Genomic DNA, 19,100 nt, shown 5'->3' on the forward strand with positions numbered 1-19,100 from the left:
CTTTCCTTACAGCTACAATTTCCATGTTTTTTTTTGTCACCATCCCATAAGGAAGGAGCAGCCTGTGTTTTGGGTACACCCCAATTCAAGTCAGAAATGCTACGCTGCGCTTTTCTAGTATGTTAGATGTACCTAGACATGCCTGTCATGTCTGCCACAGAGACCAGCTATCAAGGAACAACTGAAAAATTGTTAAATAACATAGCTTTCTTCCGTTTGAAGAGGCATTGGACTTTATCAGAAACTGCACTAATCCCTCTTATGAGGTAACTCCACCATGAATCCAGGAATGGGATAGCTGGAACTGGCCAAAGACACATCAAGGAAAAATTAACATCGTAAATAATTGATTTCCAATGCTTAGAAACATTCCACTTCAATTTACTAATACAGACATAGATTCAAAGTACAGTGAAGGTGTTAACTGAGAGATGAGATAGACGAACAGTCGGCTGTCCTTTTTTCATGCAGAATCTGATGCAAGGGTCTATTCTGATTTGTTTGCACTGAGTTATACAAAGATATGTAATAGCTCCCATATCTTCAATGGAGTTAATTGAAATTCCCAGTGATAAGTTTAGGATGGTAATTTAATATTCCAACAGGTTATATTTTCTTAAGTACGTTTTCTTAGGGCTCCATTTAAGCTAACCATCTAGATTACAACACTTAAATGCTATCAAGTTTCTACTCTGCATATATATTGCCAAAACTGCAATCCTCAAGCCTTCCACACACCCCTGGTGTGATTCTTGAGGTTTCTAAAGTGAGTAGGTGCACAGTGTGCCATGAACACGCACAGGTTCTTGGACTTCTTCCCTGGATACCGGGAAGTGCCTGACTCTTGTCAGCACTTAGCAGCTAGGATGGTAAAGAAAGCATTCTTCCAGGATTTACAAGATGTAAGTTTTAATCCCTTCAGGCAGAGATGAAAGATGAACACACCTTCCCTGCCAGGATGAAAACCTGCTTGTTTTCCTTGAAAGAAGGTGGTGAGGAAGGTATGACATTCAGTCCCAAAAAGCAACATGTACCTGGGAGAGCAGATCACTAGAGGTACTGCTATGCAATTAGTATTTTGGTTTGTCCCAGAGGGGTAGTTTTAATTTAAAACTGATACTATTTTTTTGTCTTATTTTTACAGGACATCAAGTTAGTTAACCCTATGGATAGATTGATCTATAATACCCTATCTTTGAAGTGAACTTCTTGATCCTCAGATTAAGGACCTTGTGAAATAAACATAATGAGGGAGCTGGCAGAAGAGCTTGCCAAGCCGCTCTCCATTATCTTCCAACAGTCCTGGCTCACTGGGGAGGTCCCACATGATTGGAAGTTGGCAAATATCACCCCAATCCATAAAAAAGGCTGCAAGGCTGACCCTGGTAACTACAGGCCTGTCAGCCTGACCTCGGTGCCTGGCAGAGTTATGGAACAGATCATCCTGTGTGCAATCACACAGCACCTACAAGATGGACAAGGGATCAGACCCAGCCAGCACGGGTTTAGGAGAGGCAGATCCTGCTTGACCAGCCTGATCTCCTTTTACGATCAGGTGACTCACCTGGTGGACAAGGGGAAGGCTGTGGATGTGGTCTATCTGGACTTCAGCAAAGCCTTTGACACTGTCTCCCATAATATACTCCTGGAAAAGCTGGCAGCCCATGGCTTGGACAGGGGCACTCTGTGCTGGGTTAGGAACTGGTTGGAGGGCCGGGCCCAAAGAGTGCTGGTGAACGGGGCTGCATCCAGCTGGCAGCCGGTCACCAGTGGTGTCCCCCAGGGATCAGTGCTGGGCCCAGTCCTGTTTAACATCTTTATCGATGACCTAGATGAGGGGATTGAGTCCATCATCAGCAAATTTGCTGATGACACCAAGTTGGGAGGGAGTGTCAACCTACCAGAAGGCAGGAGGGCTCTGCAGAGGGACCTGGATAGACTGGAGAGATGGGCTGACTCCAATGGGATGAAGTTCAACAAGGCCAAGTGCCGGGTCCTGCACTTTGGCCACAACAACCCCCTGCAGCGCTACAGGCTAGGGACAGAGTGGTTGGAGAGCAGCCAGGTGGAAAGGGACCTGGGAGTCTGGATTGACAGGAGGCTGAACATGAGCCAGCAGTGTGCCCAGGTGGCCAAGAAGGCCAATGGCATCCTGGCCTGGATCAAGAACAGTGTGGCCAGCAGGAGCAGGGAAGTGATCCTTCCCCTGTACTCTGCGTTGGTGAGGCCGCACCTTGAGTATTGTGTTCAGCTCTGGGCCCCTCAGTTCAGGAAGGATATTGAGGTGCTGGAGCGGGTCCAGAGAAGAGCAACCAGGCTGGTGAAGGGACTTGAGCACAAGTCCTATGAGGAGAGGCTGAGGGAGCTGGGATTGTTTAGTCTAGAGAAGAGAAGGCTTAGAGGTGACCTCATCACTCTCTTCAACTACCTGAAGGGAAGTTATAGCCAGGTGGGGGTTGGTCTCTTCTCCCAGGCAACCAACAACAGGACAAGGGGACATGGGCTCAAGCTCTGCCAGGGGAAGTTTAGGTTAGATGTTAGGAAGAAATTCTTTACAGAGAGGGTGATCAGGTATTGGAATGGCCTGCCCAGAGAGGTGGTGGATTCACCATCCCTGGAAGTTTTTAAAAAGAGATTGGACATGGCCCTTAGTGCCATGATATAGTAATTAGAGTTGGATCAGGGGTTGGACTTGATGATCTTGGAGGTCTTTTCCAACCCAATCTATTCTATGATTCTATGATTCTATGATACACAAATGTGAAGAGCAAATGCAGTATTTGGTGAATAGTTTTAACCAGTGTACTACTGTTCCATGTTCCCTTGGTCATTACGAAACAGAGGCACTACATTTGGGATTTGGAACAATTGCCAGGCAGAATTTCTAGCTTTGTTAAATAACACACATTAGCCACTGTTTTCACCAATTCCGTTCTAGTATGCCATGCTAAGACAGTAAAGGAAAGATATCCTGACTTCTTTTACTTACATGGTGTACATGAAAACAAGAAAATGTGTTCTCTACAGTTCTGTCATCTAAGACTGGTGAAATTTTCATGCTAAGAGCCCTACAGTTTCAAGCATGCTCTTGTTTCAGCTGATTATAACAGACATAAGGGTTCCTATCTATATTTAATAAAACCAAGTGCAACATTTTCTGAAGTGATTGCAGAGCAGAGCTGATTGTCTAAATCAGGCTCATAACCAATATATGAACTGAGTGTATGCTGAGGAGAAAATTCCAATGGACATTTGTATGACTAGACTAAAAAATGCTTCTTACATTGCTCTTTATTGACCTCAAAACCTCAAAAAATATTTTGAAATACATTTTTTTCCTTAAATGTCACAATAACTTACAGAAGTCTTAGTTTAAAAAACAGAATTTTCACAAAAAGAAAAGCAGTATTTAGTCTTCAAGTTGCACATCAATCCTGATAGAGCTTAATATGATGGAATGAAATGGTGCTGATAATTCTCTTGGGTTGAGTGGTTGTCAGTTGGTTGACATGGCAATTGGACTTACAAAGTGTTGACTGCACACATGGAATCTGTGAGTGTGATACTTAATTTTAAAATCTACATAGAAAGATATATACACTGCATCTAACAGATGACACTTTCCAAAACTTCTGCTACAAGTTATGAATATGTTTTCAATATAATGTATTGTACATAAGAAAGAAATAATATTTATGCACCTGGCTCGGTCCTCTCTGTGAGCCTCCAGCTCTCAGAGGCAATGCCCAATGACAGCTGCTGGGGAGAGTAAAGATGAGGCGTTAAGAATTCCTGCAGCACTGAAATCAGCCAGAGAACATATATAACTAGAACAAAAACTTCAGCAGATGTTAGGGGTATTAGAGCCAATTGAGCATTTTAAGGGCTTTCCCCACTTCCTACCTGATTCAAATGCCAACAAGATTAAAATCCCATTAATCATCACTGCAACCAAAACTGAAGAACTTCGATACAGTTCCCAAATGTTTCATCAGAATTACAGACTGATGTTTGGTAGTAAGTTAAAAAAAGGAACCACAACAAAAATTCCCAACCAGATTTTTGGCTAGAAATTTTCTCTGCCTGTAAATTCAAAGGTAAAGACAGCTCTGAGTTGTCCAGTGTTTCAGTTATTGGGCCAGTTTCAAGAGTACGTTCAACCATCTTTGCAGTGCTGCACCAGTGCAACAGTACTGCACCATCACAAAACCCCTGTGGAAATCTTACTGAACAAGCAGGACGAGATTTAAGTCTTAAGATGATAGTCTCACTTTTTTAGTTGCCTTTCATGATCTTCAGAGTACCCCCTGAAATCACCAGAGATCACTTCTCTGAATTATTCTGTATTCAGGTTTTGAGAGATACTTTCTTTTCCACAGTAGAGATAAACGTCCCAGTGGAGCAAGTCAAACTTCTAATAACTGTAGACTATTGCCTACAAGAAGACGCAAACGTAGACCAGACTCTGAAGTTTTAAGCAGGTAAGGGAGGGTGGGGACTCAATGTCACTCTAAGAAACTACTATCCAGGCCATAGGCAGCTCTATAGCTACTGTGCAGCACTGAGCCTACTACATGTGGGTTCACTGTTGACTCCTATATAACTCAGTTAGAGTTATATAGCTGCAGCCACAGAAATTCCTTCCACATAAAATTAAGATTACAAGTAAAAGCCCTAGTTGATGTCTCATCAAATGATGGAGTGCATTACATTTTCTGGCCTAATCCGGTCTTTCTGTGCCAAAGGAAAGAGAATGGCTTCAGCATACGTAAGAACTCAGAAGTTTTAGAGGCAGAGTAGCTTTGTCTTTCATCTCAGCCATGGTTCTTAGCTTGAAGAGACAAGTGGATCACATGTGTTTTTCAGAGCCATGTTTTGATAGTGTACTCTAAATCTGAGAATGTTATCTCACATTGTGTTTGCACCACTTAAAAAATTTATGCTGAAAAACAAATGCCATCCCAGGCAACATAAGGATATCCCATGTGACTCACTATCAGCATCTGAATGCTAAGCACAAGCATTGAGAACTTTAAAAAGCAGAGGAACGTCTTTCCTTCTGTGGGTCATCACTAGGCAGGCCCACTGCTCATTTAGTTAGCAGACCCTGTGACTCCCCCAGGGGAGAGACGGATGATGTTTCACAGACCAGATGTAGAGCAGGCCTGTTGGCCAGATTGTACTCCAGAGACCACCTGTAGGCAAGCATACCTTTTGAAAGATCATGGGCCTACCAAAGCTGCTAAGGGAGGGAGTTGAGTTAATCCCCTTCTAGAAAGCTCTCTTTCAGGCCATGAGCAGTTCTGCAGCTACTCTGTAGCATTGAGCCCCCTACACATGTGTTCACTGTTGACCTTAGGATCTCTCCTTCCAGAAACCAGCATTGCAGTCCCAGATTGTACCCAGGCAACCTCCTCGTGACCAGCTTCATAATGGGATAAGCTGCTATCCACAGTAAAGGAAGAAAGTTTATTTAACATCAACCGAACACTATTAAGAGCTGTCTATATATTTCAGAGTTCAACTTGCAGCTTTTCTTGATTATGCACTTGAAGTGATACAAAGCTATGAAAATGCAGAATATATTTTCAATATAATGTATTGTACATCGACTAGGCCAGGGTTGTGAATGTTGTCTCTTTGTATGGAAATCTGTTGTTCTTTACAGGAGAGAAAATATCAGCTAAACTGCGAAAATTCCAGGACCTGGTATACACAGGATACATCTGCAGGAGTAAATATAATGTGGTCAAGAGCATGGATAAAGTCTGTGGCACTTAAGCCAGCTGGCACAGAATAGGGCACATCCATTCTGTCCATTCTTCTTACTGCCAGTGAGAGGACAGCCTTACGCAAACTACTCATTAGGAACACTTTCTGGGCTGCCTGGCTTCCCAAAAGCACGTTGGAATTGATCAGGAGAGTTGTCACAGACTAAACACGTACCAGGGACTGCCCTAACAATTTAACAGTATTGATGGTTGGGTTCCAGTGCCAGGAAACCTCCCTGGCAGTGTTCAGTTTCCTCTTCTGGGCACAACCTGTGGGTCCCACCCATTTTGCAAGGGATAGAGGCAAAAGCTTTGGGAACTATTACTGGTTGGTAGAACTGCCAGGAGCTTATTTTGCATTGCGGCCTAAATGGGAATAAAATAAGCATCAGAATCTCGGAACTGCAACAGCTTTAAAAAGCAGTTTCAGAACCTGAAATCAGCTTAAAAAAATAGTTCAATCTTTATGGTCAGGCAGCGGTACAGAGCTTCCCCTGGAGGCAGCAAAGAATCAGTGCAAATTGGGCTGAACACAGTGAAATCAACATAGTTGTATAACAGAATAAAAAGGGATTTTTTTCTTTTCTTCCTCTCAGGTCTATTGTCTTTATAAAAGCAAAATCTTTTAGATCTTGTGTGGCTATGGATCAAATTTGTTAATATCTTTAGGTTTTGTCTAGAGGAAAAGAAAAGGTTAAAAATTAATTTTATATGACCTTTACAAGCTGGTCTTTCTCCTAAGACAGAAAATGACTGTCTCACTTTACATTATTTTTAAGAAGCTATAACATACTTACTCAATGTTTTGCTATTGTGACTGCTCTCTTCAGCCTCTTTCCTGACCTGATTTTCTCATGCAGTTTTATTTTTATATATAATTAACAATTTTATTATTATTATTTATATTTAATATATTTTATAGAGTATACCCAATTTATAATTGTTTATAATTTTATTATTGTAGACAATTTCAGTTACTAATCTGTTTTTTAATGGAGAAATTTTCACACATAACAGAATAATACCATTTTGAGACTGATCAAAACATTTTATTCATTCCAGGGATTATTATTATTAACTTCATTTTTTGTCTTATTTTAGGGTAAAATGTCAGGTGTGTTCAAGTTTGTCTCATAACATGGAGGCCAAAGGGTTCTGAAAATGGAGACTTAAATGGATTTGACATTTGTCACAAAGTGGGACCAATCTTCAATTTTTATGTGTTTCTTTATTGTTGGTGTTGAAGCGTCATATTCAAAAAAATCACATTATAAAAGTCTTTTCTACAGTTTTCACTCTATTTAGCAAACTTGACTAAATGAATAAAAAAGCAACAGATACAGGTATGAGAAGACCTTATGTTACTGAATTAGTATCTATTTGGTTAACATAAAAGATAAAAATCAAATTGACGATTCACTGTTTATGTCATTAATTTAAATTTTACTTTGAGCTCAACCGGAATAACAGGACCAGTGCAATTGCTTTCACGTTTTCCACTGGCTTGTCTTCCAGTGTTTTGTGACAAATACCACAAGGGAAAGGTTTCTGTCTGAAAATGTTAATTTCTGATTAAAGTATTCAAGATTTGAACTAAGAGGTTACTTCTTTAATATGTAAATTTTGTACAACGTTGTTCTGGTATATCAAGAATTTGTCTCTGTATTTCCCAATGCAGTTGTGAGGTCTGTGGTTATTCTACTTGAAAACATGGAATTCCAAGTAAAGAAAAAACCCTTGTTTCAGATGGCGCTTTATATCACCTCTTTTATGTTCATTCCTCTCATGTTAGAGAAGCAAGAGAATAATGCTTAAAGGAAAAGGGTTCTGACCGTAGTAATAATGATTAGAAGCTAGATGAAATCTGGAACTTTCATTCTCTGAAAACTCTAACATTTCAAAATATCTTACTTTGATTTGAGGCAATCTTACAAGGAAATAAAAAACCTGTCAAAGTTATTGACAATGGAAAATAAATATTGAAACAATTTCAGGAAATCAGACTACCCTATGAATTTTCTAAAATTAAACAGTGCACAAAACTTATTCGGAAGTGGGATCATTCTTGGGAGTTCCCCAAAACTAGGACTAGCACAAGGAACATGTGGAACAGGATGCCTAGCAAATCAAGGCTTGAAGGCGTTTCCACAGTCTTTAAAGCTTGAATTTAGATTTCCCAAGGCTGCTGTGTTCTTGGCTCCATGATGTTCTGCAACTCCCGACTGTGCCAAGAAACTTAATCTTGAGATTGGCTGTTCAATCCTTAAGGTCCACTGCCTGACTCTGAAACAATCTGTTTGGTACAACCTACTAGGAAGAGGCATTTGTGATTCATCAGAGGTTGTTAGAAAGTAAAATATTTCTGCAGAACTTTAACAAAGGAATGTCCTTCTAATGAAATATTGTCATGTTTGAAAACTTCTTACTAGCTCTCTTTATGTAGTAGGAAGTTCGCAGTCTGAGAAACTGGGTGAAGGAAGAGAAATTCAATGAGCATGATCAATTTAGGGTATTTCTTAGTGGCAGAACACTACATATTTTTGTTTGTTACTGGGTTTTTTTGTTATTTTGCAGACAAGGTGAAACTCTGTTCAGCAAGCAAGTCCTTGTGTAGGCAAGCAGATACCTATTGAACAAAAAGGCATGAAAAAACATCAGAAAAAGTAATGGGTTTTAATGTTCATGGCAAAAATAAGTATTTTCATTTTATTCATCTTAATCTATAATCAGACAGCAGAACAGTTATCTGTTGGCAGTGTATCCCATGAGAATAGCTAATGAATCTGGCAGTCTTATGTAGCATACCTTGGAAAGGAAACATTATTCCAATATTGATCATATATGTGTCCAGAACAAATGGCTGCTTTGATAAGTTGCTCCAGATAATGTGGAAAACAGGTACATTTTTGTTGTCATGAAAGAGAAGTTGAATTATTCCTTCTTATCTTACCCAAAGGAATACAAAGAGAAGATCAAACTCAGGTGATATTTAACTAAGTAAAACCACATTAAACTTAAACCTAGTTCTCTCAGTTGATGAACTATCCATATACTTTATGCCTCTAGAAAAAGTCTTGATGAAGGCAGCCCAATTACAGATTCAGACATCAGCGGATTAATCATAGGTTAATAGAAGATTACAGAAATAACTTATTTGTTTATTATTTGCTGTTATGTTTGCCTATTTTAACAGATTTTCATGTTATCTGAGGCAAGAACAACTGACTCTTATTAGAGTTTATACAGAATGTTTCTTGTCTCACTTTCTACAGCCCTTAAATTATGTCCCCTATTTTTCTAGATCTTCCATTTTTTTCCCTACATCCTTTTGTAAAAGGAAACATGAAAAGAATTCACAGTATGCAGTAACTCACCACTGCTGGATTTACAGTTTTGTATCTCTTGGTAGTAAACTCAAGTGCAAATTCATTTGATCGTTTTGCTACAGGATGGCATTGAGTTATTATGCTAGTAGCACATATTTAATTCCTTAACAACAACATATCTGTTTGGTTAGTTTGTCAATAAAAATGCATTTTGTAAAAATATTATCTAAAATATACATTCTTTAAATTGTCCATATTATCTATAGAAAATCCATCCCATCTTGTTTGACAAAATGTATTCTTTTTTTTTTGTGAAATACATGTTGACTGAGTGTAACTAAAATTCTGTCTTTTAATTCTTTATTTATTGATTCTGAAATAATTTTTGATTAATTTACTTCAGACTGGAATCAGACTAATCAATTATCACTCCATTTCCTCATCCTGAATGGTGACGAAAAAAATCAGTGTTTTCAGTCTTCTACAGTTTTATTGTCATGGTAATAAATAAGTAAAATTCAAATTAGGAGGCAAGATATTTCCTCAGCAATAAGTTACTGGAATCAAGAATGCTATTGGTAGAGTAGTACATAGGGAATGATTTTGTCTTCCTTGAAAGGTTTGGGGCCTTAAGTTCAAAACAGATGATAGGAACTGGTTCTTAACCTATGGTTATCTGCAAAACACCCTGGCACAGGATGCTCCAAATGGTGAGAGTTTAAATGTATTCAGAAGTGAAGCCATTTTTGCCAATGCTGTTCTTGCCAATGCTGTTGCTGCCATTTGATCCTGACTGAGAACTCACAGAACCAGCAGGGGAGAGTATTGAAGAAAGAGGAGAAGGCAAGCCTGTGCTTCTCACAGCACCTGGACAGGTGCTTGTATTACTCTGGAATTACTCTTGAAGTGGTCATTCAGGAGCCTAGAATACCACATTGCAGTGTCTTTTTTTGTAACCAAACATTGCCATGCGCAGAATGGACTGGCAGTGCATTCATAACACAGAAAAGTCTTCCATGTAAAGATACTAAGAATCTGCAAATGGTTTCAGTGTCATTATGAAGTTGATGAGAACTATAGTGTGTCACTGAATATGTTGTAAGCTGATTTTGGTGCACCTGATTCCAAGGCAATCCCATATTTGATGAATAAAAGGGCAGCCTGTAAATACTTGTCTTTGCTTAAATATCAAGTAATGTAGTCACAGGTTATTTATGTTGTTACTCATGACAGCAACAAGTTACTTTATAGTCAATTCAGAAAATGTTAAGTAAAAACCATGCTTGTTAAATCCAGCCTTCACCTTACTCAGACAAATATTTGAATTGTACAGCACTTTGTCCCAGTTCTTTACAGTCCTGAATCTTAGTCCATCTCCAGATGAAACTGTTTGCTTAACAGTAACCCAGGATGCCATCACATCCACTATAATCTATTTTGAGTTATTGAAAAGCAACTGTATATCTTATATCATATTGATGATTGTGCTTGCTTCAGAAATAAACATCATGGTTTCCAGACCTACAGCTATCCCTGAAGATCTTGAAAATCTCTCTTGAAAAAAAAAAAAAAAATTTCAACAGTTTCTGTTGAGAAACCTTAAATGGAAGCAGAACTAACTCTACTGTAGACCAAAGACCCATGACAGTTATGATCTTTGACCCTCATTATAATCTTGTAGACAACTATGCTTTGGTCTTCAGCTCTGGTAGTCATATAAACCACCTATCAATACTTGTAAGAAAGTAAAATAAAAAACATATATACCTATTGCTTCTGGTTTTATTCTAGCTGCGTGAGCTTTGCAGAGTTCCAAGTTTAAAGCTAATCTATTCTTCCTGTTCTGAAAACTTTCACTTTACCAGCAATGCAGTGATGACTCACAAGAGCTAATTTTATTATTTCCCTCAAATAGAGTTCATGTGTCTTTTTTTGAATCTAGCAAATCGACTGTTTGCATTCCATAATAAAACGATACACACATGCTTGTCAATTCCTACCTCAGTGAATTAAGGCCCAGGCTAGGAGGAGTGGGAGAGGTTGTATACCAATTTATGGATTTGTGGATTTTAAAAGCTTGGGGCTACCACTGTGAGTGTCCCGATTCTTCTGTAATAACTGAAAAAACTTCTTGGCCTACTTGAGAAAAAAAGGGCTTTGTTGTTGTTGTTCCCTGGGTAGAATAGCTGAATTTGCTTTGTGTTGAAACAGTGATCAAGAGTTGTTCAGTGGAGTGATACCAGCAGTCGTGTGGTGACCATAGGCAAAGCCAGGTGACCTGAGAGGGAGAATGTCTGCAGCAAGGTTGTTGTCAGTAGAAAACACATATTCAGAGTTTCTTGGTAAGAAAAGGAGCTAGGGGCACACCACCAGCAACAGTTGCAGCAAATGTACCTATAGGCACAGTTAAAGGTTACAGCAGTGGTCCCAGAAGAAGCTTCAAGAGGAACACATGAACAATTGCAAGAACTTATGGCGTAGTAAGAGCTATAGCTACAGCAGCAACACTGAAGACAAGAGGTTCCAGGACTAAGGAAAAGAATTAAAAGCTGTTGGTCTGATCAGCAGACCACAATAAAAAGAGAACCAACACATAGGGTAAGTACAATAATGTTGAAACTCACAGAGAAAGGTTGGCTCCTAATAAAATCAGCCTGAGGGTAACCTGGAAGCATTTATAGAGCTTTCAAGGGGCTTACTGAGATCCAGACACCCTTGAGTTGTCTGTTTGTGGAAGGCAGTTTGGGAAATCTTGTTTGTCCAATTTGTGGAAGGCAGTTTGGGAAATCTCAGACCTGCTGCAGGAATTCATGCAGGAATGTAAGGTCACTTGTCAAAATGTTGTCTAGCAGTGACTACAACTGAAGGCTAGATCTTGCTAGTTACTTGACCTGAACATAGAAAGCATTCTCAGGAACTATTAGAGTATCCATGTACTAATACTGTATTTACTTCATTTAAGAGTTGATCTTCATGGAATTCTGTGACATGTTGTCAAGGATGACTGTAATGTACAGGGCCTGGATCTACTTCTTTTGGCAAGTTCTTGATGCTTTAAATGGCACTTGATTTTCAGGAATGAGGCACAGAAACAGACGTGGAGATTCTGTCCTCAGGATAATAGAAAAGATAAGCAGCTGCCTGGAAATTTTTCAGAGTTGTTTGTATATTAAGGACATGCATTTTTTTTTAAACCTTTCTAAACAGATGGTTGCACCTGAAAACCTTCAGCATAGAGCAAAAGAATAGCAGAGATGGATGTTAAGAATATTGAAGAGTTAGATCAGGCATAGGTTAGCTTAACTGTATTAGTTACAAAGTGTGACAGGAGATCTGGCTCTGTAATGACTGTGCCATAATTACCTTTTGTGGGTGTTGGAACATTTTGATGTCTTTATCTCAGTATCAGCAGGCTAACCCTTGGGGCTTCTCTCTTGCATGTACTGCAACAGCATTAACACAGAATAAAACTGAGAAATGAGTTGTGAGACTGATGTGCTTTCTTAGGTGCCTCTTTCCTGTAAGCACACATTTCATCCACTCGGCTCTCGTAGTAGGAGTTTATTGCTAAAACACTGGATAGGTGTTCCCCACCTGCTCTTGCTGTCAGGGCTCTGAGTGCACCAACAACAGCCTCTTCATTCCCTTCCTCTCTCTGAAGTGTTTGACCACCTGTGGTCAAGGCCAACTCCGATAAAGTGCACCTGTGTAACCTGCCATCAGAGTGCTGTGAAAGGTTTGGTGAAAGAGATGAGAGAAGCTGTGTCAGAGGCCTCAGCTGGCTCAGGATTTGAATTCCTGTTCAGGCCCTCGTCCCTGGTCCTTATCAAACCTCTACATTCAGCCCAAACCCATCTTTACCCTATCAAAGGGTACTTCTAGTAGCTAGATAAACAGCTGTAAAACATTTACCTCTATCACATCCTGTACATGAAAATCATTTTGAATTTATATATCTTATGCTCCTAAGTGGAAACTTTACTAAAACCATAAATGGAATTTTCAATAAATTGATAATCCTGAAATTCAATAGATCGCAATTATAGATTGGAAATTACTGCACTGAACTCATCCACATCTGTTGTTTCAAATTTTGCTTCTGCTGGTCCTTGAGAACTTGGGAAAATTTAAGTTTTTAATGTGTTTTTTATAAGAACCTCACACCTTTTCCAAAAGCATAGACACTTAACTGCAGCCAGGAGATTTCATTCTTCCCTAAATCCTTAGGTAAGATAATAGTACCCACCAGTTTCATATATTACTAAGTGTTATAAAGTGGAACAAAATAATACAGTACTGGAATAAAGGCTTGTGCTCTCGGAATTAAAGCTGGTGCCAACAGGAATGGGGTAGTCATGGTTCATTCTGTGGCAGTTGTGACTAAGAGATGCAAATTGAGAGCAAAGATTAGGAACAGTGAAGCAATTAATGCGGGCAGGAGGGGTACTGAAGAAGTTGATATTGCAGACATCTTGCAAGCCATGCAGACCTAAGATGAGTGTTGAAACCATCAGGGTAAATATTTTTATTTCTGGTTAAAAGTAGATGAATGCTTTCATATCAGGTTAAGGAGAAAAAGGATACAGGCAACCTAGACCCAGCTTTCATCCAAATTTGTGTGTGTTTAGTAAGATACAGCAATAACCTTAAGAAATCAATCACTTATGTTTTTAAATTTAGTCTCAAAATTGGGAGACGTGTTGATGGGGGGAGGGGGCATAAGAGGTGGTAGGAGGGCAGGTAAAAGCACCATCCATTATATGGCTATATTCCCAAATTTCTATGATATCTTCTCCCAAAAGTACTACCAACATCAAAGTCAAATCTTATTTTCAAACTTACTATCAGCCTACAATAATCTAGAAATTAGGTGTAAAATAGAAGACCTTGCCAGTTCCAGACCAAGTCCCAGTTTGCCAAGTAGCATTCCTTGACAATATAATGAATTTTGCCCTAACCTCAACCTTTTCATTTGTCTTAACTGCACTCTAGCAGTCTGAGGTAGCCACAGAGCTATCTCCTAGAAGGTATCCTTTAGAGACTCGTCCTATGGAATAGACTACTCTTAACAAGTTTAAAAATAAGGAGCAGGATTATAGCAACAAGGACTACAGAGCTGGGATAATGGCTTTATCTTTCCTGCAAGATCTGTAGGACCAGAAGGAATTATAGCTGAGTTTGGTCTGAATGAGAAGTTAAGGTTAGTTCTGCAAGGGAAGGGATCATAGTTCTATGAGAGAGGTAAAGTCTGGATCTAGAGTTATGGTACACAGTCTTTCAGATGTACTTAAAAGATGCATTTTAAGAGGCAGAATGAGGGTGAGTGCTGTTAGAAGAAATTACTTCTTTTGAGTCTTTATGATGATTGCATTGGAGAATTTACTCTTTTAATGAGCTTTAGGAATAGAAATAAGTGAGATAATGAAGAAATTAAGCTTATTGCTACACTGAGAAGAACATACAGGACCAAGAGGTTGTGTGGGGAGTTTATGGGCCCTTAAAGCATAGCTGACACAAGGGCTAAAATGGAGGCAAGGGAAATGTAGGTTCTGTACAAGAGGTGCTGTAAACTTTTGAGGATTTTTAATGTTTTAGTGTTTTTAATGCCTGTAGAATTCTGGTTCAATTGTGCCTCACATAAATCTAGGATGGGTGCTGTACAGATTGTAAGGGAGTATAACAGTTTATCAACAACTGAAAAAAGTTAATTGTTGCAGTCTAGACTGCAACCACTGGTGTTTAAAGAAAACTGTGGTTTCCACTAGAGCAAAGGTGGATGTCTTGGTTAGGAGCTGGTACAGAAGATACCCAGAATCTATGTTTATACTGGAACTGCAAGTATCACAGAGCTGGAATAATTGTTTAGCAGTGAGTGAGTTTTCCTTAGGTTTGAAGCATATTTAGATTGTATATCTTATTTAAATCTATATTTATGCAGGGTTTAAAGATTAGGTGCTATAAGGCAAGGCCTCTAGAGTTAAGCTGGGAACAATATAGTTCAGGATCGCCTGAGCCAAGGGGAAGGATGGTCTTGGAAAGCCTAATGTATAATATTGATGTGGACATTGATTGTTGGTAAAAGGAGGTTATTTATTACAGTTAGGATTTTTTAAGACAGAAGATCAACAACATAAATTTGTTTCTACAGTTTCCAGATCTTGTTTTCTGCCTTTTTGCTGCTTCCAAAAATATTCTCGGAAATTTAACATTTTCTTTCCCTGACTCTGTAAGTCATGTGGTTTACATATAGCCCACACCTTCTGTACATCCTAGCCTGAATCTTTGAACTGAAATTAAATATAAACCAAACTTTAACAACAGATTTACTGGCCAGGTCCATCTCATTCTGCCCTATTTGACTCTTAGGCTTGTAAATCACACATAATGAACAAAAAATTCAGTTCCTGTGCAAAGGTAAACTACCACCCAAAGTATAATTTTTATTTTTACTCTACAGTTGCAGACTGTACCATGTTGTGTTATGATCCACTTCAAGCCTCCGGTACTGTGCATTCTAGCGCGCAGAGCTACAGGAACCTGGAAAGAAATAATTTCATTGTATTCTAAAAGTTAAATCAAAGCTTTCTTCAGGTATACATATAAGCACTTCACATGCTGAATTCTGTTTATATTCTCAGGTCTGAATTTCATCCTTATTGATAACTATACCCAGAACCCAATAACATCTAGACAATTAACCAAAATTAATTTGCTGCTCCAGCACCAAGTCCTTCATAGCTCTTAGTGCTTTTCAAGTGCTGTCAATAACACTATGCTCCTTCATCCCTCAAGATTGTGATCTCACAGCTTTTCTAAAACTATCAGTTCACATCTGCCTTCAAAGTAAGCAGAAGCCATTGCCTGTTTATACACCCCTGTATTAGCTCTCTAGGCACTGAAGGATCTAGAAATTAACTAGATCTTCAGCCTTCTCCAACACTATATCTATTTCTAATCCAGTCTTAGCCTTACCAATAGGCTGAATTCCCCTCCCTGAGTAATTTAATGCTATTTTCTCATGTTCTCTGGTATCTGTGTTCAGAATCCAAAAATAAAACTAGATCTTCAGTCCAACTATAACTGTAACCCCAAATTTAGGCAAATAATCTCAAGACGATAAGGAACTAGCTAGAATTATTGTTGGCTTCCACTGTTGTAACAACTTTACAGGCCTTGCAAATGCATATAAATTAACTTTCTGATTCTTCTCTCTAGGATTTGGAAATGAGTAATGGCAAATATGTAATTGTCTAACATGTAAGTGTGTAAATGTCTAATGAAAAATTTGTTTTACATGCACTTTAGACTATCATTTTTGGTGCTATCCTAAATCTCTGCTGGTGCCAAACCTGGCAACAGTGTCAGGAGCTTGCCAGTATTACTACAGGGAGTGCAGTGCTGGGCTAAGCCTCATTTCTGTTTTCAGACACAGGACTTGCTTGATACGTGACCTGCAGTAAGTTTACTTTTGAACTGCATCATGAAGTTCCCTCCCATTTGGGGTCTATTGAAGAAAAAAATTGCTTGAAACAGGTTATCTTATTATATATGTGTATATATAATATGTAATATGATATCTTTATTATATATGTATATATATATATCTATCTTCATTAAAAATACATAAATCTCTTTTTCCTAAAAATATGATTAAGTTTTAAAATATTCCATGGCCTGAAAAAAACTTTGTCAAAACTTCTAATATGCATTAGAACAATAGACTTTGCATTCCCAGTTCACTGTATAAACAAGGCTGCTGCTCACCTTCAGAATAAAAATTCAGTACTCAGTTGCCAAACTTAATTAAAATTGTGTTATGTTTTTTGTATCAGAGTTAAGTGTTTATCTTTTCACAGATGCTTCCTTCTGTCATGTGTTTTCTATTCATGAATGAGTTCTTAAATCACATAACATTCCCAGGAGATTTCATATCCAAAATTTATACTTACTGAAAATACTTAAATACTTTTGCTTACTCAAAAAAAAAAAAAAAAGTAACACTAATCTCATAATTCATGGATACAATCAAGGTGTGTGTTTTTGGTTGGTTGGTTGGTTGGTTGGTTTGTTTTTCAATAAGAACTCTGTCAAAAATTTACTGGATAATATGTCAAGATAAAGTACTGCTTTGTACTTCATTATAGAAGAGCATATATATACAAATATATACTATGTGCTATGATAAAATACCAAGTTTTAAAATACTTTGCCCTAGATTGTGTAACTAAACCAATTTTGGATTTATTATCTGACAGTTCAAAAAACACATTGTTTTTTGAATAATTGAGAGCTGGAGTTTTAGATTCTGAGATGTTAATTTATGTTACCTATATATTTTACATTTAAAATGATGACTTACTGGTGGCTTGAAATAACTACAAGGTTACTTGTAGACCTTATGAAAAATTACAATGCTTTATTACATTTAATTTGCTTCCTCTTTTTTTTTTTTTTGGTTTACAGTTACTTCAGTTATAGTGTTTCTTCACCTGCCTTCCCTAAAAATTATCCTAAACAACAGAACACAGTTGTAAAAAGGATGTGTTTAATATATGAGCTCATCGCTAGAAATGGATGAAGTGTACTAAAAGGTGCTGAAAAGAAAGTTTTCCCAAGACTGATATTCCACCAACAATTTCAATGTCAATAAAGAATTAAAAATGTGTTACAACAAATATATATTAATTCTTTAGTTAATAAAAATTGCATGTGTTATTGCATGCTTTGTTCTCAACTGAATAAATTGAGGTAAAACATAAATGATTATGTAACAAACATAAAGAAGTTAAACTGCGAGAGCACAGGAAACCTTAATGTAGATATTTCCAGATGTTTGGTTGTATGACTTTGAAACCAAAATAAGGTTATTTTTCTGTAGTTCTTTTTAGGTATCTGAAAGTAAGTTATCAATTTGTATTAGATCTTTCTGTATCTTTAAGTAGAACCAAGAGAATTCATCTTGGGGAGATCTAAGTGCTGTTTTTATATTTACCTTAGAATCCCTATGGCACTATGTCTTTTTGCCTCTGAGCATGATGAAGTTCAATTATAATTGGCCCTTTTTAATTGTCATTTACCTACAAACAGTCTCTGGTTATGAGAACATTTGGTAAAACATGCAGCCCTCCTAAGCTTAGTAAAAATGCTCTTTCCTATCCAAGCACATTAAAAAAATTCCTACAACCTTCAAAACCCACTTAGACTTGAAAACTTTTCTTTAAAAATGCAAACAAAGAAATTCCTTTTTAAAAATATTTCCTCCACATTTATTTCAGTAAATACTTGTGCTTTTTCAGTGGTATGCAAATGAAATCAAGTTATTAACACTATCAGTTGAAATGTGCAAAGCTCTCTACTAAGAGCAGTAACAACTATTGTAGTTAGTCCTTACTTGCAAAATACTGGTATTAGCTCTACCAACTACCCTACATCTATGTAGACAATTTTGGTTCCCACATTGACTTTATCAACTTTTTTCTATTTAAATTCACAGCTGCCCTCAGTTTTGCATTCAGTATAATGGTGCCAAATTTTTTTTCCATTTCAGTTTTTTTCAAGTATTTTCATGTATTCATGTATTTCTTCATTTAGGAAAGACGAATTTTAATAGCTTAAATACTAAATTAACATGCAGTTTTCCCTATACTTTTCCCATTTTGTACACGCTTAAAACATTTAGGTGAGTGCAGAGAACTCTGAGGAGAAATCTTTTACCTGTGTTCCACTGCATCTCTTGGGTTGATGCTGAGCTGGCACAAGTTGCCCTTGACAAACAGAATCCTTTGCAAATGAGCACAATTTTGTGCCAAACTCAAACCAAGCTCAGTCTAATCCTTCTCCCCCTTTCTATAGTGGCACATAGTTACAGCTTCCATCAAGAAAGCAGAGAACCTGAACTTTATGCAATATGCCACCCAAGGGGAATCATCTGTTCCAGGAGATTATATTTTTTTTTTATTTTAAAGCTGCTTTGGGTGGTGTTGACCAGGCCTTTTGCATCTCT

This window comes from Myiozetetes cayanensis, unplaced genomic scaffold (assembly GCF_022539395.1).
Source record: "Myiozetetes cayanensis isolate MyiCay16 unplaced genomic scaffold, myiCay2020 scf2-11, whole genome shotgun sequence".
Taxonomy (NCBI): domain Eukaryota; kingdom Metazoa; phylum Chordata; class Aves; order Passeriformes; family Tyrannidae; genus Myiozetetes; species Myiozetetes cayanensis.